General features: G+C 30.0%; 1 protein-coding gene and 1 long non-coding RNA gene across 5 annotated transcripts in view; one reads left to right on the top strand and one right to left on the bottom strand.

Annotated features, from left to right (window-relative positions):
- Positions 1-14,104, bottom strand: part of LOC126743339 (zinc finger protein 1) — a 218,059-nt gene that overhangs the window by 109,491 nt on the left and 94,464 nt on the right. The gene's annotated exons all lie outside the window — the stretch shown is intronic.
- Positions 1-14,104, top strand: part of LOC126743342 (uncharacterized) — a 186,817-nt gene that overhangs the window by 94,166 nt on the left and 78,547 nt on the right. For 2 of the 4 annotated variants that reach the window (XR_007662836.1, XR_007662835.1), the window contains 2 exons: positions 1,077-1,178; positions 1,337-1,349. The exons of 1 other annotated variant lie outside the window; for it this stretch is intronic. This is a non-coding gene — a long non-coding RNA (uncharacterized LOC126743342). Of the gene's footprint in view, positions 1-1,076; positions 1,179-1,263; positions 1,350-14,104 lie in introns of those variants that run through there. One more of the 4 variants, XR_007662834.1, reaches the window with a different exon arrangement.

The raw sequence follows: 14,104 nt of genomic DNA, 5'->3' as shown, positions 1-14,104 counted from the left end.
TTTAAGCTGCAAGTTACACAAAAATGGATTCTAAAGATAATGCTCCACAAAAAGAGAATATATCCAACAGATCTAGTATTTAAAGAGAGTAATGTGCTAAATATAAATCAACTATATGTTAAATCAGTAATTAGATTTATGCTAAAAACCAAATATTTCAGAGATGATATAACGCATGATCTAAACACTAGAAATTTCTCACAAGGAAATGTACAACTAGAAAATCCAAAATACACTAGATGTAGAAATCACATTTATTGTGTTGTCCAAAAATATTTATTGATCTTCCAAGAAATGTAAAGATGCAAAAGTATTCTAAAGCTAAATCAGAAATAACCAAATGGATTATTATTAGTAATTATAGAATTTCCTATCTGATCTGAAGTTGGAATATTTTGTTTTTCTTTAGTTTTAGTTTATATTGGTAGGGTGTATTAATGAGATAAAGTATAAATTTATATTCGTGTAATATGACCTCTTTATTTATATTGTTGTTATGTAGATGTGAGTGCACACACAATATTTTTATATATCATTGTGCACTGGATTTAGCAGTAGAAAACTTGTTTTATTTTTGTTTGAGGTTTAATAGTTTACGAATTTTGTAATTTAAGTTTCCGAAATGTATGTATTTTTATATCTGCTAAAAAAAAATTATATTTAGTATTAAAATACTGCGCTTTGTAGTTTCCACTTTATTGCATTTAGAATGAAAAAGTTAGTTAAAAGAGCCTAGAACAAACTTCACAGAGTATTACATTTGTGGCTATACCAGAGAAGAGTAATAAATATAATGATATTCTGCACACTTTGGATCTGTCAGGAATGTGAACACGATGTAAACGAATTCTGGATTTATTTATTTACGTAGAACTGCTATTCTTTTAATAAAAACCATAATAGTTCTCCTAATAGAACTATCTTCTTCCCGTTAGATATCCACTTAGAAATAGCCGCTAATCGTTATTCTATATTTCACCGTATGTTTACGTGCCATAGTACCGTTCAGGGTTGCGCGGAGGTTTTGCGGTTATCTATATCTATCTATGCGGAGCAACTAGTATTTATTTTTACAGTGATCACCACACAAACTCGACGCAGAGTCTTCGTAGTCTTTGTCCGTTTCCAATAATCCGGATCAACGAACGATACCAGTGGTAGCGGAAAAGATTAGTAGAGTAAGTGACTTATGTATCTCTAAAACCTACTGATCACAGGAAGGAATGATCTGTCAGACATTTAATGGTCTGTGTATGTTTTTAGTTCTCTGAATTTTCCCTCCTGTTTTACCGAACCTTGCGGATTGTTTATTCATAAAGACTTTCATCCCTTCCAGCTAGGGACAGCTGGAAGGGATGAACAACCAGGGTTGAATAACTAAGCATCGGAATTTCCGAATCTTGCAGGTTGGTTTTCTCCAAAGGCTGTGGGCCACTAAAAGGGATGATTAACCAAAGTAGGATAGGTGGTATATCCAGTGGATTTAATATGTAAAACTAAATAAATTTTATAAATTTTATATAAATTTTTTTTAGTATTAAAATTTAGTAAACTATGTATAATTTACTACAGATTTTCATGCAATATATTTAATTTAAGGCAAATTTTTTTATTTACTGTTTTTTCCGTAATATAATATTTCATAGCTCTTTTTATTTATATTTCATTTTAAATATAGGTGTGAAATTGTAATTATTTTTGAAAAATATCATCCATTCTTTCTCCAAGAGACCACAGAAAAAAACAAAACAAATGTAAAAAACTTTAAGTCAGGGTCTCATTAAACATATGTATATATAATTTCTTAAAAATCATCATCAGGCCTAGGCATACATCTACACAGATCACATTACAACATTGAGTTGAATTGTGATCTGCTTGATGTGATCTGATTTGATGATTTTCTGATTTGACACATGTAGCTTTTTAAGAAATTATATATGCTTATGTTTAATGAGACCCTTGGAGTTTTTTACTTTTGTTTTGTGTAGTTATTTTATTAAATTTGAATTGATGTGTTTGTTTAAAATTATTTTTGTCTCTATTTTTTCGTTTTCCCTCTTAAAACTTGGCAGTATAAGAAAATGAACCCTTGTCTTCCTTTACTCCACTGACTAAAAGTTACTCGATAAGTCCATACGTGCGCTTCCACTATAAAACTGATACCGATGGGTGGCCAAAACTGAAGTATAAAATATTGACTTAAACCAGAAAAATCGCCCAAAAAATCGCAGAGCTAAAAGGCTGATGATTACTTTTTCACATAACCTCACACTCAAGTAAAGCATTATTTAATTTTTATATTGAATTATTGTATAACATCTTAGATATATAAATATATCTCAGTTATAATTACCTATAGCGTCTGTGAATAAATAAATCAATCTGCTTATGAAAAAAGTAGTCAATTATGATACAAAACTCACTTTCATTCAAAACTCATTCTACTTGCCTATGATACCATTATGATAAACTGAAAAACTATAAAAAATTACATTAAATATGGCAAAATTTTGAAAATATGGATCAACAAATACATATACACGTATTTCGTTCATTTCACCTTAAATTAAATGTCACTAAAGCACTTTCGACCAGAATTATTCCGAACCTCTATTGTCAAGCAAAAAGAAAGTAAAGGATTTTAAGTTAACTTGCAAGTTACCCGCCTTTTCTTTCGAATAATTAATCAACGTTTCCATTTCATTTAACCCCTCGTTATTAAAAAGTCTTGAAATTGCTAAAGAGATATTTTTTCGTATAACTCTTCTTCGGATCTCATTTTCCTGCGCATCAAAATTAACGTTTTCCATTAATAAAACGAAAATAAACAATTTGTCCTACTCTTCCACTAATTTTTAAAGTTTTAATTAACAAATTCCCCATCGCTTTATTTAATTACCTTTCTGAAATAAAAATGGAGGCACCACCATCCCACTGTTTGGAATGCTAGCTCTTTTAAACGCTAAAAAAATTATGTAACATAATAACAGAAATTTAATTACCACTAATTAATGAAGGAACATTTTTGCTTGGGGGATTTTGGTTGTTTATTTTTAAGAAGCGATGGCTTTGTTCGGTTTTGAAATTTAGAAATCTTTGTGAAGATTTAAAAGGGAATTTTTTAAACTGTAATAAGGACATGCACCTTATTTCCCTATATTTTAAAAATTATTTACATGAATTTTTAAAATTAATTATTTACAAGTGAATTCCAATGATTTACAAGTATTAGTACTTTCCTCAAAATAGAAAAATGTTAATTTAGAAACTAGTAAGTTTTTGTTCATATGAGCACTTAATGCTTAGATCCTTACGTTCCTCTTTTAACTGACTTTTCAACGAAGTATTATAGTTAAATGTAAAACTCAAATACTATTAAAAAGTATTTAAAGAGGCTACTAATCTAAAGTACTTATAGAAGATACAAGTTTCACTGAAAAAAAATTGTAAGAATCAATGCTACAATTGGAGAAATTTTTTTGATAAAAAAAGGTACAAATAGGGACGGTAACAAATTATTAAAACAATCTTTGTAAAATTATAATTGAAATGTCCTTAAAATTGTGATTGAAAGTGTCGCAATTTGATAATAAATTACATACAATAATAATATATCGAAAAATCTGATATATTAAAAATAGGACATACTGTTACAAAATTGAATAATCATAGACCACACGAAAAGTAGAAAGATTTCCAATAATATTGTAGAGTTTGATGCCACATCCTATGAGAAGAAAGTGACTTATTTGTAAGACATTTTAAAAGCAAAATATAATAAATTGCTAAAAATTGTAAGTTTATTTACTACAGGAAATTTGGCATAGGGTATATATTATGGCTAAGTATATAAACTATGGCTATTCTTCTACGAAAATTTGCATTTACGTTGTCACGTCTTTTGCTACGTTTTATATATAAAAAGTTTACTATTTTTTAGGTAATATCGAAATAAAATTATATAAATTGCTGTTACAAAAAAATTGTACTTTACAAAATGTAGCAGTTTTTCCTTGTTTTTTTTGTTTTCATTTGCTTCTATTTTTAAGCGATATTTACTTTAATTTACAGTGTACGAATTTAAAGTAGTTATTGTAACCAGTTTTTGGTAGTAGCTTTAAGGCAATATTGTAAGCTCAATGAAGATTTTTTGAGTAAACTTTCTTTAGCTAAAATAGGGTTGAACAAATGATGAGATTAAAAGGTACATACAAATAAAACGTCTTATTGATAATAAATATTACTGTTTATACATTTAATTGGACTATACGCTTTAGGCCATTTTGAAGATAATAAAACGTATTAATTTTAAAAACCATAGAAATTTATGGATAAATCAATCAAGATTTAATTAATTTTATCAGTTATTTACAGATTCCAGCGACATATTAGTAAAACAAAAATCGTTGATAAGAATACGCTTCAAAAAAGTCTAGTTTATAACGATCCTCATTTTTTTCCAAGTTATCTTGAAAACCTAAAATTTTCTATGGTATCTTTGCATAACTTTATGCTCATGTGACTGAAAAACAAAGGTAAGAACACAAAGTCAAGGTCTCATTAAATCCATATAATTTGTTCAAAGCTGTAGTGTTTCGCTCACACTACAACTGAGTTGTAGTGAGATGATGCTCCGATAGGAGCGAAACACGTGTAGCTTTGAACAAATTATATGGATTTGATAAGACCGTGACTTTGTGTTCTTACCTTTGTTTTGTTTTTGTTTGGTCTCTTAGAAAAAAATGGATGATACGTTTCTATCATGTGACTGTTTTTCTATCTGCCTTAGTTTCATCCCAATCATCAAAATGGGCCACGTTGTAAGTTAGACCAAATCTTTTAACAAAAAAAAATACTAATACTAAAAAAAAATACAAGCACGTACATAAGTAAAGAAAATGTCTTATACTAAATTTGAGAATGAGAAAAAAATGAGATCAAATGTTTAAAAAATCTAATTCTAAAGAAATAGTAATTCTTAAGCAAATTAAGAAAAATATACAGAATATTTTAATATAGAAAACGTAATGTAAGTCAAATATTTGTATAAAATCCCAAAAAGTCTATTAATTTCTTGACTTTTATGAATTTAAAAAAAAAATTCAGAGCTTATGCGGTCAAAAGTCACCAGATAATGTAACCACAAAACACAAAAATATAAAGAGTTGGTGGTTGCATACAAGCCGATAGAAATTTCCGTGACAGATTTGGTAGCGACCTCCCGCTTGGCAACGGAAGCTATTACAATTAATTTGACAGTTGGACATTTATGCTTGGTTAATTTGACCAATCAGGATGGCAGAAAGGCTAAATTAAGGCGGCAAAATCAAATTTCATTTGATAAGAAATCTTATTAGTCTTTTTTAATCGCAATATCTAAAGAGCACCAGTTAAAAAGATTTTTAATAAACAATAATTTTTACCAGTAAATTTTTTAAGAAAAATATGTATGGAATAATGTGTATAAATTTAAAAAATGCAGCCTGTTTCTTAAAAATTATAAGATTTTGCACATGTAGGGAGTATTAAAATATATATGTTGTTAAGGAAACCGTCACAAAAGGTTGTCAGAAAAAAATATTACTATTTTTGAATCTTTTTCTAAAAATAGTTAATTAATTCTGGAGAAGGACTAAGAGTAGACTTAATATATTAAAAACAATAACTTTCTTTACTACTTTCACACATTTCCTGATTTCATTGTAGCAAAATATGCGATTTACTATTGGGCTATTTACCATTTGACGAGCTTAGAATACTCTCAGATTTACTTTGATATGCCTATAGGGTTTCTTGCTACGAGTAAGATAAAATTTGCTACAATTCACTTATTTAAACATTTTTCTATCTCCAACAGTTACCAAAAACGTAATAATGGCTCTCTAATTTGAGTTGAGTGTGTGTATATTACAAATTATTCTTGTATGTAAATGCCTAATCGTGTTTAATTAAGGTTACATATCTCTTCTTGATATATCTTTTATAAATCCAGCGAAATGACGCCAATTTTTTAAGCCTTTATAAATTGAAACTTTATAAAACTTTTGTTAACCACCATCACCAGATTGAAAACATATACAGGGTCAAGTTATTTTGAATTCATAAAATAGATTTTAATGTAATAGGAGTTTTGTGGACCACTTAACAAGAATTTCGAAAATTATAAATAGCGCAAATAAAACTCAACTTTTTCAAGAATTTAATGGTAACGATAATTACCGCACGTTTAGAATTTGTTAAATTATATCCGAAATAATTGTAAGTGGCCTCGACTATTTTGTTAATGCTTCTCAAATAAATGTTCATTTTTGCTCAATGACAATTCCTAGATTCTAACATGAAGTTCATATATCCTGAGGATTACAGTGATCAGATAATTGAAATATTTTTCTTACCGGGAAATTTAAATATAGATACTTACATAGACAACACTGCTAACCCGGCGTTAATGGAAACTATGAATGAAATTCTATGAAGTTCCATGCACCTTATTCAACCATTTAGTTAAACAATTTTTGTCTTAAAAATTGTTAACCTTGCCTGTTTTAATAAAAAATAATATGTAAATATAACATGCTAAAAATTTAAAAAAATATATTTGCTTTTTCTCTTCATGCCATTACATCTTTTTGGCCTGAGAACTGAAAAAAACACCGAAATATCACATTTATAATTTAAGACTCCTAACATTAACAATAGTATGAATTTTCTTGTAAAAGCAGTTATTTAGTTAATAAATAGAACTATATATAGAATTCATGAAAAAATTCATAGTTATCATTGTTACTTGAGGAGTTCTTGACGTTATTGTTACTTGACGAATTTCTTTAGTTTACTCAATGGCGCAATTCACCTTTATTAAATATTTTTTATTCCAGTTTTTGTTATCAGTATTTGACGTCGTAGACATTAGTTGTCGGCATCAACGTACGGGAACTGATAATATATAAATAAAAATATTCGCGGATAAGTGTAACCAGTTAATTATAACAATATTTATTCAAGGCGTTCAAAGTTTTTAGCAAGTTCGAAACTATGCAAGTAGTATTGAAGAGTTTATTTTTATTAAGCGAGAATTAAGTAACTAACTAAGCAATATTTCTAAAAGTTACATCCTCCCCAACGGTTCAATGCAGTTATATTACTCATATTTCTTTAGAGTGATAATTATTTACTTTATTTATATTTTAAATAGTGAAATACTTATCCTAAAGATTTTTAATTCTAAAAGACGTCAAATCTTTTTATATTAAAAACCAAAATTATATGTCTGCACTCTTTTTATAATAAAATACCAAAAGGTTTAAATATGCTTGTATATTCACAAAAGTTGAATCTCATTTAGGACATCTAGTAGAAGTGACTAGCACTTAAATATTTCTCAGGATTCACGATATGGTTTTGAGTCATCGACAAATTGAAGTATTAAAAATAGTTAAGCTATAAGTATTTCTTCAGGGTCAATGTTTTAAATTTTGAATGAAAAATCTGCGTCTAAAAATATTTATAAAATAAAGGAGCGTGACAAACGAACGCAATGAGTGATTAGAGACCAAAATCGGAAAAAGTCGTCTGTATGACGAAATTAAAAACAATTACTAAAGAATGTGGTACTAGTTTATTTAGCATTATTTATTTTGAAATTTTTCTATTTATAAAAACTGATAATAGCATCTTAAATTCTTTATAACTTTAACATTTACTCATTAGAGAATGGATAGGAAATTAAGGAGCAGCTTATTCGTTATATTAGGTAAATGAGAATATTCAGAGTAATGTACGCTGATGATATAACTATTATAATTCTAGGTGAGTTGGAATATACTATCAGTTATATAATTAACCGAACTTTCAAAGTGGAGAAATGATGTAATGATAACGCATTATCAGTGAATCTTAACAAGACCTACAGTTATTCACAAAAAAGAGAAAAGTAAATCTAAACATGGCATTTTAGCACAAAGGCATTAAAAAAAATCTAAACTGGGCGCGATACCCTGAACTAGTCTAATTAAGTTGTACGGTACATCTACCAATGCCCAAAACTGTTAGAACGATATGGAGACTGATTGAAAATTACAAATTGGATATGCTAGTCAAAACAAAAAACTGCTGGAAGTAGACTGTCTTACCTCCAAACCTTTGCTTGTTTATGTTTTGCGGGAGCACATTGTCAAAAGCTATATCAAAATTTAAATATTTAGAACTCATATAACAATTTTATTGATTTTGGTTTCTGATGAAAGATGATTGGTTTTTTCAGCAAAAAGGTTCTGTACCAAAACATATTTTCTGTAATTCCAGAGGGTGGTGCAAGCAGCACTGCACTTAGAGCTCACTGAACCCATTGTGCTTCTTTAATAAAGGAGTAAAAAACTTCTCCCTCAGGTTGTCATTCTGCCCAATCATTAACGAGAGTTAATGTACACGAATTACGTCGCCAAGGTACTCCCTAATCTCTTCAAGGAATTGGTGGGATAAGCCTAGAAAGCTGCTACTTATTGACGAAAGAGCAGGGCAATCGCAAAGTGTATACCGCCTTTTCAAGAGCGTGTGAGCGTGAGATTTAATTAGATCTTTGATATTCGCCACATCAGATCCGCGAAGTCTGCCGGCCTTACTAGTTAAAGAGTGGTGGCCCTCTCGGCAAAGGAGTCACTGATCCAATTTTCTTTCCTCTGTGGTGGTGCTCCTTGATCCAGCCGACTTTTACTCTATTTTTAAAAGAAGGTTCCACGGGTCTATGATGGCATTGCTAAACTAGTTTCGACGTGAGATTTAGTGTTGAGAGCGCAAGAGCTGCCGGTCTGTAGTATGCGTGCTACCGATTATTTGGTCTGCCGTCAGGGTTATGTGATATATTTCGGTTTGACATACACTTGGCATAGTGCCTAATGCTAGTATTGTCTTTAATTGGAGGTCTTGGGAGTATACGCCGTAGCCCGAACCTGTTTTAGTTTTGAAACCGTCCGAATAGATATATATAAGTAATGCTATTCAGATCGCCATCCAATTAATACCAACGCCCTTTATGTTGATTGTGTGAGGTTTGTTGAAAGCAAAGATTGGTGAGGCACGGTCAACTCGAGCCTCCAGTACAGGAAGCGAGTTTGTTTCTTCTTGCCAGAAGTGAGCTCTTTGCAAGCCTATTCCCATACTTGTTAATTCCAGTAGGGCGGAATGAATCTTTGTGCAAACAAGAGTCTTCTTGTAAGAACAACAGTTTTGGAGTTTTTTTAAGGTAACGATTTTTACATATATGAAGCATGTTTTTAAAGTAAGTATCATTTTGGAGTTTCGAAAAATAACTATATATATGAAGTGTTTATATGAAAGCCTGTACCTTAAACTATTTTTCATATCGTACAATCAGGTTTTGAAAACCTTCCTCAAAGAAATCTGCTGCCTGATAGATAACCATTGCTGCACGGCCATCATCAGCTTCGTCATGGCGTTGACCTCCAGATGCTTCTTCAAGAATAAATGGCAATCACTGAATGCAAGATCTGAGGCTATATGGTGGATGATCAGATTGTTCCCAGCAAAATAAGCGGTTTATCAGTTTTCGTGATTCATTTTCTGTGTGGGGTCAAGCACTGTCATAGAGCAAAACGATACTCATCATGTTTTGAATTGCTCGACGGAAATTTCTTAAGGTCTGACAATAAGATCCCGCATTTACTGTTTCACATTGAAGTAAGAACTCTACAAGCAACACTCCCAATTTTGCTCCAAGTCATCATTAATGAGTGAAGTTCGTCCAATTCGTTCCTCGTTATACACATTCGTACAGCCGTCTCAAAAGCTCTCAACCATTTCCGTAGGATCCCATCATTTATAATGTTTTTACCATAAGTTTGATGATGAATGTCAGCTGATTTCAGGTCAGTGTTAAAGAACGTATCACGCCGCGTATTTCACAGTTGGCGTCATTTTTTAATAGGAGAAGGCATTTAAAACTCCTTAAAAACACCCTTTACGCGGTTGACCGTACTAGAAATCACAAAACTATAGAGAAGTGATGGTTGCATACAAATTGATCAACAAATCTGCTAGCGTCCTCACGCCTCGCAACGGAAACTGTTGGAATTACGAGATTTAACAGTTTGGCGTGCCTAAATGGATCAATCAAAACGGTAGAAAGGTGTGGCCAAATTAAGGCGCGAAAATCAAATTTAATTTCATAATAAATCTCATAATATGTTTGTTATTTAATCGCAATATCTAAAGCAAACGCCTAATGAGAAAGGTTACTATTTGATTAGGTGTTTGTGATAGCATCAAATTAAGGTAAGATAAAATTCTTCAGCTTGTTTTACATATATAAATATCTAAACGAGTTAATGAACTGCAATAATCAGTAAACAATAGCATACTACATATCACCAATTTCAAAATTAAAATAAAACAATGTATTTCTTTAATTCATTTATTATTTAATTTTCCTAAAAAAATAATTACTTAAAATTATATACATATAATATATAATAATTTATTATAACAGACGTTATATAAAATAGAATTAATCTAAAAATGTTTAATGTATTTTTTTGGCACTGATCTACACCAACCCAAACCGATTGTGAAGATTTTTGTATTGTTGTCTTATCATACATCTAAATACATTACCATTGTACTAACACAAACATAGATTCAATAGAGGATAGTAACATAATAAAAAAGTTTTTAATTTGCAAAAATTCAATACATAAAATATTTATAAGTAAAATACAAAACTATATATGCATATAAAAGGCCGACAAATTAAGATTTCAGCAGTGTAGATTCTGCTCTTCATCATTGTGACCCAACATTTTATAAGTATATAGTTCAACTAGCAGACAATTAAAGACATAAGTCCTAACATCAATTTACTAAACCTACGCAAATTAAAAGAATATCTATATAAAATATACCGACACCTAAATTAAATATTCTATGAAAATTTGTAATAATATTCGTTCTAAAAAAAATCTTAATTTCACTGCTGAATAAATTATCTTTGGTTAATATACCGGGTGACACAGGAAAAAGGGAACACTTCATAACTATTTTACTCTTCAAGATAAACAAATGAAATTTGGTGTATTGATGAAACTGTTGTAAAAGCATATTTTGACAAATTCAGTTGTTGCCCGTTATTTCCGGTTTATTTGGAAGTGACACTAACTTTCTTATTTCAAATGAGACACTTGGTATATTATTACGTCTTTCAATAGAAAATAATATTCTGAGAACAATGACACTGCATTTGATACTTTTTGTTTTATACTGATAGAAAATATAATTTTTTTTTCATTTTAAATTAGGGTGACGTGAATGCCTTGAAGGTTTTACTTTTTAATTAAGTAATCACGGAAAAATAATTTTAATTGCATTTTATGACTTAAATCTTTTACACGTATATTTATAATGTCGAAACCAATAATTGTGGCATTTACTTGATTTTTTTAAATAGCACGTTATCGGGAACAACCACTTTTGAAATGCATTTTTTTTTTTCAATAATTTGATATGATTATATTTTTTAAATTGGTTAATAAAAAGCCTAAAAAAAGAAAAAAAATAAATCATATAAATAAACGTATTTAATTTATAAAAAAACACAGAAGGCTTTGATTTCTTGAGTAGGAGGCTGCGAGTAAGTAAATGCCAAAAATACTGGTTTGAAAATTTTAAAGAGGGGTTGTAGAATAATATTTTCTGCGACCACTTGAATAAAAATTAAAATTTTCAATGCATTCGTGGCACCCTAGTTCAAAAATTAAAAAAAAAAAAGATTTTTTCTACAAGTATAAAAGTTTCAAAATGCGGTATAATTATTCTCAGAATATTATTTTCTATCAAAATACGTAATAATATACCAATTGTCGCATTTAAATTAAAAAAAATGATTATCACTTACTGTTAAACCGGAAGGGACATAAAATAATGGAAAACTAAAATTGATTTGTTTATCTTGAAAATTTAAAAAATTAATTAAGTGTTCCCTTTTTCCTGTGTCACCCGGTATACTTTTTTCTGTTTTCTAAAGAAAAATCAAACAGATTTTAAAAACTAATGAAAAAATCTATAACAAAATATTATAAAAAAATAATATAAATATCTGCAATACAAAATAAATTCTTTGAGAATGAAAACAATTTATAGTATAGCATATATCATATACAACAAATATATATAATATATATTTGTTGATATTGCCTCTCATAATACTAACAACATAACTTGGAGCTTAATATTTAAAAAAGGTACTTTATTGAAAGACAAATGCCTACAGAAAATAAAAAACAAGTTATAACAAAAACTTTCACTTTGATCCATTTTGAGTGCTCAGCTCTCTTAGACTCAAAATCTCAGTCTCCAATGAACATAGAAAGGAGTATGATATGATCATGAACTAAAATTAAAAAATAGGCAGTGTAAACCATCTAAATAAATTTGCTAAGTGGTTCAGTCATGTTTAAAGTAATGACAAAATAAACGTTTAGTATCAGCAGTATAAGAAAAGTGATCAGAACAAATTATGTAACTCAAAATCTTAATAAAATGTTCATTGCATATCTTCTTGTAATGGCGTCTGAATTAAATTGAGCAAATCTTTTATTACTGTTTATCAGAAACATTTAAAATGTTTATACTCTTACAGAATAAGTATTTATAGTTCGATCTATGTTTTGGTTGAGAAAAAAACGAGGGGTGAGACATGTATTTGTAATGATCAAGGTAAATATTAAATATTTGAAAAGTGAACCGTCTTGATACATTTTCCTACCCTTAACCCTCAGCTACTATCGAGCAATTGTAATTACACTGGTACTATCGACGAGTCTCCAGGACCCACTGTATGAAAAAAATAAAAAAATTCAAAAAAATCTTAATTTTTATTACCGAAAATAGTAAAACAAACCTACTAGCATAAAAAAATAACAAATCTACTTATCTAAACATTTAGGACAATTTTTTTTGCAACACTGATACAAATTGGTGTTTTGCAAACATCACATTTAATGACTGTCTTTCTGTCCTTTTTGGCGGGACACATGCGACATCTTTTCCGTTTGCTCTTGATTGTAGGTTCTGTGACTACCTCTTCAACTGGAATTTCGATGTGCAAAATATCAGCTATAAGATTGCGGATTTTCAAGGGCACCTTAGGGTTGTCCATTCTAGAACGCAAATGTTCGTCAATTAACAGCATTCCAAGTTGTTTGATGAAGTTATATCGTGGAATTTCTTCACCACCATTTGATAATTGGTATATATATTACCCGAGAATTGACACTGGCAATATTTAAAATTACATGAAAAATGGCTACTGGCCAGCGATTTGTTCTTCTCGATGTTGAGTATAATGCACACTTTGCATCTAAAGCATCTACTTCTGGTTTTGTTTCGTTACAGAAATGAATGATTTCTGGCTTTAGTGTATCCTGGTTTATTGAAGAGCTGTGGTGCATGCTGGAATGTAAAATGACACTTTTTCCTTTTTTTGGTACGTGAGAGACTATGGTATTAGATGAAGAAAATCCAAAAATTGAAGAATGAACAGGTCTGTTCTTATGAGGCAAAAATTCAGGAGGTATGGCTCTTTTATTTTCCATTAATGTCCCAACATATGTCAATTTTTTGTCTTTAAGTGCTTCAAGAAGTTAAACTGAGCTATACCAGTTGTCCCCAGTTATATTTCTTTTAGTGCCTTCAATACACTGCGCTAGTCGTAAAACAACTCTTGTTGGATTGGATAGCTTAGATTTCGGTTCAACGGTTTTTATTTCAGCACCGGAATATATTTCTGCATTCACCATATAATGAGTCTTTGCGTCTGCCAAAATTTGAACTTTAATGCCATATTTGGCCGGTTTGTTGGGAATACATTCGAAACATTCGAAACGAACATTTACCCCAAAACAGTATTAGCATCTCATCAACTGTTAGATAATATCCGGGGCTAAAGGATAACTTAGAATTTCTTACTTCAACAAAAAGCTCTGATATTGCAGCCAATTTATTTATTTTAATCCTTTCTTTTCTAGAAGTAACGTCATCAAACCTGACACAACTTAATAGAAATGAAAACCAAGCAAGGCTCATTGTGGCT

Source organism: Anthonomus grandis, chromosome 12, assembly GCF_022605725.1.
Source record: "Anthonomus grandis grandis chromosome 12, icAntGran1.3, whole genome shotgun sequence".
Classification (NCBI taxonomy): Eukaryota; Metazoa; Arthropoda; class Insecta; order Coleoptera; family Curculionidae; genus Anthonomus; species Anthonomus grandis.
This window is presented reverse-complemented; position numbering and strand designations above follow the sequence as displayed.